The sequence below is a fragment of the Ictidomys tridecemlineatus genome, chromosome 8 (assembly GCF_052094955.1).
Source record: "Ictidomys tridecemlineatus isolate mIctTri1 chromosome 8, mIctTri1.hap1, whole genome shotgun sequence".
Taxonomy (NCBI): domain Eukaryota; kingdom Metazoa; phylum Chordata; class Mammalia; order Rodentia; family Sciuridae; genus Ictidomys; species Ictidomys tridecemlineatus.
In genome coordinates, this window is record NC_135484.1 from 27,476,778 (window position 1) to 27,489,037 (window position 12,260).

Consider the following 12,260-nt stretch of genomic DNA (forward strand, 5'->3'; position numbering starts at 1 on the left):
GAATGGTGCACAGAAGGAAAAATATCCCAGAAGGAACTGAAGAAACAAGAACTTAAAGCACAGGAATGAATTCAGAAAAAAAAAAAAAAGAATGCAAATTTAAAATTTTTTGAAAAGTAGGAAAAGAAATGGAGCCTTTCTTTATTTTCTTCAAGAAAATTAAACATTCATCTTCCCAGGCCATTCTATGTGTGTGTGTGTGTGTGTGTGTGTGTGTGTGTGTGTGTGTGTGGTGTTGAAGTTGTTTTGTTTTTTGTTTTGTTATGGGTTTTTTGTTTGTTTGGCTTTTGCTTGCTTAACAAACAAAAAACAAAGTGCTGGTTGAAACCCACCGCCAAGCTATTTGAAAATGGAATGCCCTGTGTATGGGGCTTTCTGGCACTTACAAGAACCACGTTGGAATCTGACACTAGAATATAAAGTCCACCAAGGCAGAATCAGAGTTTTGTTTACTCTCCTGCCTAAAACAGTGCCTGTCAAAGGGTGAAAGTCTCTAATCTTCAGATAGCTCCCTGTGTGAGGCTGAATGGGCCTGTGAATGTGCATGCAGTTCTATGCCATGCTTAGACACAGGCAGAGTCAAAGCTTCGTTGAGAAGATGGATTCCCACATATTTAAGGGCCCCACAAAACCATTTCTGCCAGCAAGCAGGGCTACATTGCTGTCACTTCCCCATGCTTAGAACTGTCCCCTCTCAGCCTCTTCTTTGCTGCCATCACAAGGGTATCTCCTGCCTCACTCCCCAAGGACATATCGAAACCCTGTTTAGTGAGTTTAGGTTTTTCACTAAAGGTTTTGAGCAGCTTCTGTGTCTGTCCTTCGAGTCCCCAGAGGCCAGGGAATCACAAAGGGTCTAGCTATCTAATTGGAATGGAGAAAGGGAAAAAAACTACAGCAAAATACAAATTGACATGTAAATAAAGTGTCCTGCCATGCTGTTAATAAACAATAATAAATGACATCAATAAATCATTAATTCATAACAACTGACAGTAATAATATAGACATGAAGAGGCAGATGGACTGGTATATAGGCCACCTCACCCACCCAAACCTCAGGAGCTCCAAATTCTTACCCTCCCCTGTGAACCTGAGATGGGACATGTGTCTCACCAACCAAGAAATTCCTCATATTTCAGATTCCCTACCTCAGAATCTTATTGGGTGACTTTTATAATACACATTCTTAGGGCACACCATAGGCCTATTCATTCAAAATCCCAAGGGGTGGGATTGGAATTCTGCATGTTAACAAGCTCTATTGGGTGATTCTCATGGTGGCCAAAGCAGAGACATAAAAACAGATGGGGGAGAAGTACTCAGCCCTGGCAGAGACTTGGGCAATGGAAGCAGACACTGGTGGTGCAGGGACAACATGCTCCATGCAAAGGAACTAGGGTTTTTGTTTGTTTATTTGCTTTGTTGTTGTTTATAGGACCTAAATTTGTCTTGGGGGGAACTAAATCCAGGTTCTCACACATGCTAAGCAAGCACTTTATCACTGAGCTACATCTCTGGCCCCAAGATAGGATTCTCACTTAATAAGTTCAAAGAGGGGTATCATTTGTGCAAATGTTTTTTTCTACCGTAATTGAAGGCCTAAGAATTGCATGGCACTCGCTGGGCACAATGGTGCATGCCTGTAATCACAGCTGCTTGAGAGGCTGAGGTAGGAGGATCCCAAGTCCAGTGCCAGCCTGGGCAACTTAATGGGACCCTGTCTCAAAATGATAAGGGCTAGGGGTATAGCTAAGCAGTAGAGTGCTTGCCTAGCATGGTCGAGGTCCTGGGTTCAGTCCATAGTACAAAAAAAAAAAAAAAAAAACAAGAACAAGAAGGGAAAGAGACCACGGCAACCAAATTACTCATGGCAGCAGCATGATTACGAGTACAGGCTTCAGAGCCAGGAGGCTCATGTTCAATTCTTGCCATCAACTTTGTAAATTAAGACCAAGAATTGCTTCTTAGCTATTAGCCTATAAATATACAGAATATAATATTTCATCTATCCTAGGAGTTTATATTCAAAGGAAACGTTTTGTTTGTCTAGGACCTATGCACTGGATGTCACTTCACTTCCATCCCCTATGTGTTCTTTTCAGAGGTGATTCAAAGTGGCTATGGGTTTATGGGCCTATGAATCAGTGTCAACATGAAAACTGTGTTTATTCAGTTTTGCAGACACTGGCAAGATAAATTTCAATTTTATAATTTATATTGTCCTTACTAGATAAAGGCACAGTGGAAGCAGTCATATTCTTTGAAAAAATCAAAGAGCCAAATAGCTAACCCACCATGAGTACCTGCCATGCCCAAACTGTCCTTCTAGGAGGAGCCAATACACAAGAAAGGCTTGGGGAGAATGCACTTCCCCATGGTATGGGCATTGGGTTTAATGTTTCAATTACAATAAAATCTTCAACATTAATTGGAATTAAATACTGATAAGCCTAAAAGGTGTTCATACTTCCATTGCTGGTAGGACTGTAAATTTGTGCAACCACTCTGGAAAGCAGTGTAGAGATTCCTCAGAAAACCTGGAATGGAACCAGCATTTGACCTAGTTATTCCACTCCTCAGCATGTACCCAAAGGACTTAAAATCAGCATACTATAGTGATGCAACCACATCAATGTTTATAGCAGCTCAATTCACATTAGTAAGCTATGGAACCAAACTAGGTACCCTTCAATAGATGAATGGATAAAGAAAATGTGGTACATATATGCAATGGAACAATGGAATAGTACTCAGTCATAAAGAATGAAATTATGATATTTGCCAGTAAATGGATGGACTGGATACTATCATGCTAAATAAGCCAATCCCAAAACCCAAAGGCCAGATATTCTTTCTGCTATGTGGATGCTAACCAACAATAGAATTGGGGAAGATTTGTGGAATTGGACAAGGCAGAGTTGGGGGGAAGGATGTGGGCATGGGAATAGGAAAGATAGTACAATGAATCGGATGTAACTTTCCTATGTTAATATGTGAATACATGAGCAGTGTAATTGCACATCATGTACAATACAACCACAAGAATGGGATTTTAATTAGAATAAGTTATACTCCATGCATGTATAATGTCAAAATACATTCTACTGGCATGTATATCTAAAAACAACAAGTTAAAAAAAGGATTTCCTAGAAACTTGTAGCAATTCTTTTAAGACACTGATTTAGTTTTGTTTTTGAAAGAAAAAGGGCTTATGTAAAGAAAAATAAATCAAGATTTGATTATTCACCAAATACATGTCAGTGGATCAAATACTGTAGGAGAAAGATGAAAAAATATTTATATTTCAGTTTGAGATGGTAACATATAATAGCAAAGCCTGAAATTTCTGACTGTGCCATAAATTAAGGAAGTGCACAAAAGAATGACAAAGACTGTCAATATATACAGGTACCTGCTAGAGGGGGGTCTCCTTGGAGGAAATACAGACAACCAAGTATTGATAATTACAGACTGCAGCCTATTTTAAAAAAATAAAATTCTATAAGATTCTACTGAGATGAATAAATAATGGGACAGAAAACAGCTTTTCCTCATACTAGAATTCCTGTTAGTGAAGGTAGAAGAAATAATGAAATTACAAGGTAATCATTTGGTAATTACCATAGTCATAACTGTACTAGACGTTAAAACTAGTGGAAGCCTAAGAGACACAGGCATTATGTAGTCTTAACATGTCTCCATACAAGTTTCTAATAAGTTACAAAGGGGAAAAATAATAACTAGTATAATGAAGAAATCTGACAAACAGCACCTTCGCCAAGTGATCATATGTTACCACTGAAGGGACAAATCCACATCCCTTGCTGCTGAAGTATGACATATGCTGGGGAAAAACAGCTTCACTTCTGTGGTGTTCCCAGCCCTGCTGCATAACCTGAAGAATGCAGATGATGAAGAAATACTAGATAAACCCAAATTGAAGAACATTCTACAAAATAATCAGCCTGTTCTCTTAAAAAATATCAGAGTAATGAAAGATAAGACTAAGAAACTGTTGCCGATAAAAGCGCTCTAAAGACACATTACAACTAATGCAACAAGTGATCCTGAGTTAGATACTGCGCCAGAAAGATTTTTCTTTTGCTTCCAAGGACACCAGAGAGGACAACTGGCAAAAAAATCTATGTTAGTAGTTTTCTACCTATTTTAATTTCCTGATTTTGATCATCATATTTATTCATGTAAGGCAGCATTCTTGGTTTTAGGAAGTATGTACCATGTCAGCAATTTACTCTCAATCATATAAAAAGTTTAGATAGATAATGGATACAGAAAGCAAGTGTGATAAAATATTGACATTTGTGAATGTGTGAAGGGCATCAGAGACTTCTCTGAAAAAAAAAATTGGGAGCAACTTTTTTGTCTATAATTATTTAAAATAAAAAGTGTTTAAATAAAAAAAAAAGTCTGGTGCACCAAAACCAAACACTAATGGCACTTAATGTCCTTAAATAAACTGAAAAGTTTTAGAATTATACAAATATATGCTTTAAATCAAAATTGCTATTACTAAGATTGGCTATCCCAGAGAGAAAACTTTCAAAAAGCTAAAAAATAAATCTCCCCTCCTCCATCTCCTTAACAGGGATTTGCCTACAGATTTCTTCTGAAAGATTCTTTTGTTCCCTCCACATAGCATTTCGGGTGTTTTTTAATGCTGCCCCCTACGCAGAAAAGTATTGCCTTCCTGTCCCACAAGGGAACTCTCTGGCCTCTTTCCCATTCTCCACCAAGACTGACCACTTCCAGAAACTCTAACGATCTCTAAAACTTTATTTCCAAATTTGAAAAGAGCACATACGTATGATAGTTTGTAATCGCATTTCTTATTTTCTCCCATCTTTTGAGTAATGATACAGATCATCCCCTTTTTGTGGCAAATTTAATGAATAAAATATTTATAGGGAAACTGTTATTAAGGCAGTTTTGGAATGGAGAAAGCACTGAGTGTCAGATGTCCCTGTATTTGAGACTAGTCACTTTGCCATTTTGGTACTCTATTTTCTCTGTAAAATAAGTATGATATATTTTAATCTTTTTTTATCTCAATACTGTAACTCTAAAACTTGTTATAAATAAATGTCATGGTAATTAATGGTTAGTTTTATTCAAACCAAGACCACCAGACACTAGCCAAGTTTTATTCCAAAACTTGAAATCTACACCTTATAGATAACAGAATGACATTTTCTTTTAGTGGTGAGTTGATTTTAGATAGTTTCACCCTTCCAAAGCTTATTTCAGAAGGTAATTGTTGCTGCAGGACGTGGTGGGACATGCCTGTAATCCTTGCAACTTGGAAGGATGAGACAGAAGGACCACAAGTTCAAAACCAGCCTCAGCTACTTAGACTGTCTCAAAATAAAATAGAAAGGGCTAGAAATGTAGCTTAGTGGTAATAGTAACCTAAGGTTCAACCCCCAGTACTGCCAAAAATAACAATAATAATAACAATAGTAACAATAATTACAATAGTGTTACTGGCAGGAGTTGGGACTGGTTCAGTGTTCCCCAGAGTCAAAGAATGAACACTGCAAATGAACGCCTCCATGGTAACCAAGTAAGCAGGAATTTTATTTAAAAGGAAGGTGAGAAAAAGATTCTGCACTCCCTCCGAAGTGCGTGTGGAGGGGCAAGAGTGCTGTTTCAGTCTTACAGCATTCCTTCCTTCCTGATCTTCTAATTGTCCTGCTTTGGTCATGGGCTGGATTACACAGTCGCTGTCCAAGAGATGGAAATTGACACCTTTTGAGAAACAGGAACTGTTGTATAATATGAATGTAATGCATTCCACTATTGTTGTGTATGAAATAAGTAAAATAAAATAAACACGTTAGAATAGATGTTCTGGTGCTTGCCCTCTTGTCAACTTCCACTGTCCCTTTCCTACTCCCCCCTGCCTATCCTTTCTGTCTCATTCCCCCTCTGATAAGGAAACCCTTACTGCTATAAGGGAAATTGGATCATGACTGCTCTAGCTGTTTCAAGATGAGAGGGGGCCTGAGGGGTCCATAGTTCAGGTGTCTCATTAGGGACCACCGGGTTGATCAAGAGCCTATGGTAGAAGTCACATGTAATGTTCATGGGCAGACTCATCTCCTTGACCATCTTCATCTGCAGTTTGATGGCTTGGCCTAAAAGGAATAAGTTGAGTTAGCATATGGAGAATGCAGGGTCCAAAGATTAGACTCACAATGAGAATTAAAACGGGGCCTAGAAAACAGAGAAACCAAGTTAGTGAAGAAATAGCTGCTTTGACAGTGGCCCAAATGATATTTGGGTTGGTTCCCTGGTTATATCAATGAAGCCAAGTTGCCTGATCATAACCTTTTATACTGATTTCAACTGTACCTGAATTACTGATGTATATGCAGCAAGTTGTATTGATTAAAGTACAAACTCCTCCTTCAATTGCTAGTAAGTAGTCCAAGGCCAGACGATTATCCAGGATCATGTTGGCCAGAGAATCCAAGGATCCTTGTATTCTTTGGAGAGCCTAGCCAATATCTTCTGCAAGTACTTTCAGGGTATTAGTGAGACTTTTGAGAGTGACTTAATGATAAGTAACTCCAGGACATGGTGCCACAAGGCCTATAGCTGCTCCTATTCCCGTGAGAATTAATCCCAGAGCTCTCCTAGGCCTTGACTGTGATATTACGTATGGTGACTCCCACTCCCTGTTGCCTGAGTATCATAAGGGCATATTGACCTGAAAATTGAACATTGTCAATGCAGGGAGAGACAATGGCTTGGTCTGTAAGTTGGGGGACATGATTGCCCTCAAAGAGTAAAGGATGAGTGTTGGGACCACATATAATCATATAACCTGAAGGGGCACATGCCTTTTGGATGGTTAGGTGCTTAAACCCAAGAAAGGAGTCTGGGAACCCATGAGAAGAACAATTACATGAGCTAGACAGAGGGCCACCTTCAAACCAGGAGTTACGGGGGCCAACATCCTGGTGCACAGCCTTAGGAGGCTGGTACAGTACCTGCCAAGTGACAGAGGTCTGATACTGCCATGAAGCACAAACATCTGTGTAGGGCCACTGAGTCCTGTCCAGGTAGGCAAGGGTAACATGGCATGAGTGGGTCAAGTTAGGAGAACAGTTGTCATTGAAAAGAGGAGTAATTTGGAAGATATTAGTGTATGTGGAACTTTGAGTACTGCATTAAGTGGAACCCAGTGTCCACTAGGGACAACATGAACTGTTGGATTGAAAACATACAGCATAAAGTACCTCCATTTTGTTAGAGTGATTAAAGCAGGGTGTTGTGATTCCTCTTGAATATACTGAGTTTTATTTCTGGGGGACGTCCTGGCCAAACTAAAGAGTTTGGTGTCTGAAAATAAATATGTAGAAGTCTTGGTTTAGTTGGTCCCAAGATGAGAGAGTTAAATTCCCATCATGCACAGGGACCCATACAGGTACCCTAGCAGGTATGTGAGTGGGTGGCAGATCCAGCAATGAGAACGTCCATTCCCAGTACTAATAGTCTCTGAGAAATTGACTAATGAATTGTTTTCCCATGGACCTAATACAGTACTTGTACCTGTACTGGCAAGGGAGATGGTAATTTCTACAATAACAAAAGGGTATAAGAGTAATACAGATCTACTCGTGATTAAAACAGGTAGACAGCAACTCCAGCATACAGAGCAAGGTTATTATGCTTAGATAGTTAAGGCCAGAAATATCCTCATGTAGGGCTCCATTCCTACAGAGCTGCTACTGCTAATCCAATAGCAAGTAGTAAAGTCAGTGGTATTGTGATAAAAAGACAATGAATTTAATATTACTTAGCTTGTTTAAACAGGAATTTGAGATCTCCTCTTGGTTCACAGATGTATGGAGGTGATTCCTCTAGTGGGGGTTTGAAGTTATCTAGTCCAGTTTTAGAGTTTGATGTCCATCCCTTAACTCTGGAGTGGCGGAGCCACTTTTCTTATCCAAGTACTTTTACTTCAGAAATGGTGGATAAAATCACAGAAAAAGGCCCCTTCCAGACAGGTTCTAGATTAGGAGAGTTTGAGGACCTGGTCCTGCCCATGACGAAGTTATCCAATTCATATAATGGTGGAGAAATAAGTGGCTTATATAAGGGATATTTGCAGATTTCAGTTTGCAGTTTGGCTAGCTTTGTGATATGAGAGAACAAGTCAGCAGTTTCTTGATCTTTAAGTGCTGGGTTCCTGTTCTCGTGACTAAAAGGCTCAGGGGTCACTCCAGGTAAACTGAGCTGACTGGGCTGCACAAAATAACCACACAAGAGACACGAATACCTTTTTCTTTGGGGTCGCTGTGACGGCTCCTCTGACCTTAAGAGTCCACAGGAAGAGAGAAAGCGAGAGCACGCGCTGACCCCTTTTATTGAGGAGAAGCTGTTCAAATGAGGCAAGGGGTCAGGTTTCAGGGGGCTGAGTCTATCTTCATGATGTCCACTGTCCGCAGGTTGACTGACACCTGGGTAGGCCACACCCAAGGGCACAGTAAGAGAAGGGGACACACAGAAGGCACTTCCATGGAAGATTCTATCCTAAACAAGGCAAGGGGTTATATTACAAAGGAATAGGTGAGCGTAGGTCCACCCATGGGGCTGTAGCAAGACACACCCATGCATGAGACACCGACCCTCGAACCCAAGCAACTGAGCGCCTCAGCACCCAGCCGGGGAGTGTGACTCAGTCATGTGCAAAGTTGGCCTCCCACATTTAAGGATATCATTTTTAGGGCTGGGGATATAGCTCAATTGGTAAAGTGCTTGCCTTACATGTACAAGGCCCTGGATTCAATTCCCAGAACCACCAAAAAAAAAAAAAAAAAAAACCTAAGTATATAATTTTTAAAGAATGGCCTCCCAGAGCTGGGGTTTTGGCTTGCCTAGCATGTGTGAGGCACTGGGTTCAATTCTCAGCACTGCATATAAATAAATAAAGGTCCATCAACAAGTAATAAAAATATTTTTTAAAAAACGGCCTTCCAGGGCGGGGGTTGTAGCTCAGCGATAGAGAGTACTTGCCTAGCAGGTGCAAGGCCCTGCACCACATATAAATAAATAAATAGAATAAATACATTGTGTTCAACTACAACTAAAAAATAAATATTTTTTAAAAATGGCCTCTCATGTAAGAGCATGAATGGACTAAGTCCTAATGGTCCTGGGGCAGACTTAGAGGAAGCATCTTCGGCCAAGGGTTGTGAGTTTCTTGAGTGAGAGTCTTCAAATACCTCCTGAGCCTTTGGTAGCTTTTCCCAAAGACTGTGGTCTTCAGGCACAATGAAGATGATATTCTGTGCCTAAGGCTTTTGATATTCCCTGAATGACAGCTGCCTTGAAAGCTGCTCCATTATCACTTTGTAGGCTGCAAGGCAATCCAAATTGAGGGACAATTTCTTGTAGTAAAACCTTTACCACTTCTCCCACTTGTTCAGTTCAGGAAGGGAAAGCCTCAACCCTCTCAGTGAAGGTATCCATCATAACTAACAGACACTAGACCCCACTGATCTTAGGGAAATGAGTGAAATCAAGTTGCCCGTCCTCTACAGGGACTTTTCCTGCCCTCTGCAGTCCTGGAGGTCTTTTGGCAAAGTTAAGTGGGTTATTTCTTTGATATATCTTACAAGTCCTGACTACCTGATGACCAGTTTGGGGTATGTTTTTTTCCTTCAAATAGCAATAGAGTTAGTTTGAGATTATTTTCTTCTCTCAAATGGAGGAATGGACGTAGGGTAAGTAGAATTTTCCACTGGGAGTTAGCAGGTAAACAAAGTGTACTATTTTCTGTCTGTATCCATCCAGAGGGAAGGAGAGTGCTTTATCTTGAGGTTATTATGGTTCCTCTTGAGTACACTGGGTTTTATTTCTGGGGGAGGTCCTGTCCAAAGTCAAGGAGCTAAGATTGATGGCTGACATGGTTTTCCCCTTGCAACCTCCCTGGCTTGTTGGTCAGCTCATCTCTTACCTTCTGATATTTCACCTATTCCCTTTTGGTGTTCCCAGCAGTGAATTACTGCCACTTCTATAGGTAAATGGGCAGCTTCCAGCAGTTTTAAGATCTGCTCACAGTTGTTTGTAGAAGTACTTCTAGCTACTTTAAATCCCCTTTCCCTCCAGATTGCTGCATGTGCATTCAGAATTAAATAAACACTCTTAGAATCAGTATAGATACTGACTTTTTGTTGTAGTACTAATTCAAGTGCTCTAGTTGGGCTATTAACTCCACAAGTTGTGCACTTGTACCTGGGGACAGAGATTGTGCCTCTAAGGTGTCAGATAAAGTTACCATAGCATAAGAAGCATTGCATTCCCCTTGTTTCATAAAAGAACTTCCATCTCTGTACATAGGAAGATCTGGTTTGTAGGGCTGGGGATGTGGCTCAAGCAGTAGCGTGCTCGGCTGGCATGCATGCGGCCCGGGTTCGATCCTCAGCACCACATACAAACAAAGATGTTGTGTCCTCCGAGAACTAAAAAAATAAATATTAAGAATTCTCCCTCTCTCTCTCTCTCTCTCTCTCTCTCTCTCTCTCTCTCTTTAAAAAAAAAAAAAAGATCTGGTTTGGACATGGGAAAACTTTGGTGAGCTCCATGGACTGAGTAACACATGGCTAAGTCTTATTGAAAAACATGTTCAGGTTTTCTTCTAATGATTCTGGAAGAAAGGTGGCTGGGTTTAAATTTGAGCAGGTTTTTGAGCCACTGGCCCTTCTAGGAGTAAGTCCTAGTATTTTAGAATGCAACTATCTGAGAAACATAACCCCCCATTGGTATTCAGAAGTCTTGAAAAGACCATGAGAAGTGTATACAGTAAGAGCCCTTCCTAGGCTTACCTCGGTTGCCTCAGGAACCAGCAATTCTACATAGCCACCACTGGCAATGGACCATCCTTGAGATATCATATGAAACTGTCTGCTGAGATACGCTACAGTCTGCTGAGCTGGCCCACACCTTTGTCATCACTCATTAGACCATTTCTCCCCTTTCAGTCATAAACAGATTAAATTTTTACACTTTTAGGCAAGCTGAGAGCAGGAGCTTGAAGTAAGGCCTCTTTTAGGAATTTTAAAGCTTTAATAAACTCTGGTTCCGTATTAGGGCAGTTGTCCCCTGGCATTGAGTTTCCTTGAGGAGTCAATAAAGGGGTCTGGCTATGTATCCATACACAGGGATCCAAAGCCTATAATATCCAGTTATCCCCAGAAATCCTCTTGAGTTGCCTTAGGGTCTGGAGTAGAGGGTATCATCCTATAGGGGTAATCCTCTCTTCCCCTAGCTTTCAGATTCCTTGAGATAGTTGTGATCCTATATATTGAATCTGTGGTTGGCGTAGTTGGGCTTCCTTTTTCTAGACCTATATCCTCTATCATCTAGGTAATTCAGGAGCTCTGTAGTAGCCACTGACATTCTTCCTGGGTGGCAGCATATAGAGGATGTCATCCACATTTTGAAAGACAATTACAGATGACCTGTCCTTTAATTCTGCTAGGTCCTTGGTTAGGACCTACCCAAACAAGCAGGGTCTATCTCTAAATTCTTAGGGCTCTGTCTACATCAATCGAGATCCACTACCTGACTCATCAAAAGCAAACAGATACTGTGACTGATTGTCTAGGGGTATACAGAAAAAGGTATCCTTCAAATCTAATACAGTAAACCAAGCAGTGGTAACTGGAATCTCAGATAACAAAGTATAAGGATTGGGCACCAAAAGATGAAAGGATACTGCTTCGTTGATTATCCTAAGATCTTGAACTAGGTGCCACTCGCCATTTGGTTTCTGGTCTCCTAAAATGTTTTTTGTTTTTGTTTTGTTTTGTTTTTTGTTTGTTTACAGGGACCATTGCAAGACACCAAAAGTTCCTGTTTAAGGTTTTGAATGAGTTCCAGTCAACTTCTTTTTGCCTCTGGGCACAAGTGGTATTGTCTCTGTTGTGAGAAGATGAAGGGGTCCAGTTATTTTAACTGGACCTGCACTCTTTGCTTGCCTGATTTTTCCCTCAGTGGCCCCTACTTCAGTGTTGATATCACAGTCTAATAGAGGTAGACATAATGGGCCCTGGGACCCCAAATTCAGGTGATGGAGGCCTGAAGTTTTGAGAGTATTTCTCTTCTCAAAAAAGGAGTAGTACACTCTAGGACCATTAAGAGTGCATGAGAACACATCACCCTATTATATTTACAACTTAACAGGAGAGAAAAATACCTAGTGATATGCTGTCCATTCACTAGCACTGTC